At 40.4% G+C, this 1,175-nt stretch overlaps 1 protein-coding gene across 1 annotated transcript in view; it reads right to left on the bottom strand.

Annotated features, from left to right (window-relative positions):
* Positions 1-845, bottom strand: part of enc2 (ectodermal-neural cortex 2) — a 21,114-nt gene extending 20,269 nt beyond the window's left edge. Inside the window, exon 1 of the mRNA XM_083654840.1 lies at positions 807-845. The gene's annotated coding sequence lies outside the window, so the exon portion shown is untranslated. The remainder of the gene's footprint in view (positions 1-806) is intronic.
* Positions 846-1,175: the final 330 nt, after the last annotated feature.

The following is a 1,175-nucleotide window of genomic DNA, read 5'->3' as shown; positions in this document are numbered from 1 at the left end:
TTTGTCTCTGGTCAAGAAGATAGCGCTCGCACAATGTGCTGACTGGACTGTGGTCTGCACTCTGCACTGCAAATCCTACTTTTTGAATAATTAACCAGCATGGTTGCATAATCACAGCATACAGAGCCACAAATAGGCTAGTAGTACCCACAGAGGTAAAGCATAATAGAGTCACCTATAGCGTAACAGAAAATAATGGACCAAAGAATGATGATCAATAGCCTATAGAGCCTCCCTTAGTTTAGGTCTGGCTGTAAATAGGTTTCAATGGGACAAGTTGGTCTAAAATGGAAAGTATCTCCTGGCACTGCCATTGGAAGATGGTTAGCATTAGTTAGCTTGCAGGCTAATAATTGGGCAACTTATTCACATTCCATAATACAAGCTGTGTGCAGTTGTGGTTAGGGAGCTAGATAGTAATGCCCATGTTATCAATGGCTGCTGTATCTGTCCATGTTTCCAAACGGAACAACAAAAATATTTGGCGGCTGAGAAAATATCAGACAAGCTCATTATTTGGTCAACAAAGCAACTAGGTTAGCTCATCCAACTTCAGCGTTGATCTGGCCACTGAACCAGTTTACTACTATCTCCCAAAGCGTCATAATAATATGGAAAGAATCACCAGATAACATGATATAAAGGCGTAATGCTCACATTCATGGCGCTTGAGTTAAACACAATAAACGAGGTTTGCCGTTTAGCTGATAAAACATTATCCTTGAGTTAATTTCTCTGACAACAGTACGTTAACATGAATCCACTTGTGTCTGCATGTGGCTGTCTGAAAAGAGTTTTGTACTCACTTGAATCACTGTTTAGATGTCAAGTTAAATCCAGTGAATGTAAAACAGCGGCTTGACGTTAACGTTAGTTGATAAAAACATTATATATCTGTGACATCAATAGCTGAAGTAGGGCTATATGCCTGTGAGTCACGTCTGTCCCTATGCCTGTTTGTCTGGCTGGCTCGCTCGCTGGCTGGCGTGTCTAGAGCCAAAGTCACGTCCACTTCCGGGTTAGGCATACGAACCAAGGCATTTCATCAGCCATTCATTAGGCTATTATATACCCATTTTAGATGGTCAAACCAAGCGATTAATCTAGAATCAGAAGAGAAAATATCACATTTAACTCTGGCCAAAACAAAAAACAAAAAACGTTGATTTACTTTT

This window comes from Poromitra crassiceps, assembly GCF_964638095.1.
Source record: "Poromitra crassiceps genome assembly, chromosome: 18".
In the NCBI taxonomy this organism is placed as follows: domain Eukaryota; kingdom Metazoa; phylum Chordata; class Actinopteri; order Beryciformes; family Melamphaidae; genus Poromitra; species Poromitra crassiceps.
The sequence above is the reverse complement of the archived record's forward strand: the minus strand, read 5'-3'. Positions and strand labels throughout refer to the sequence as shown.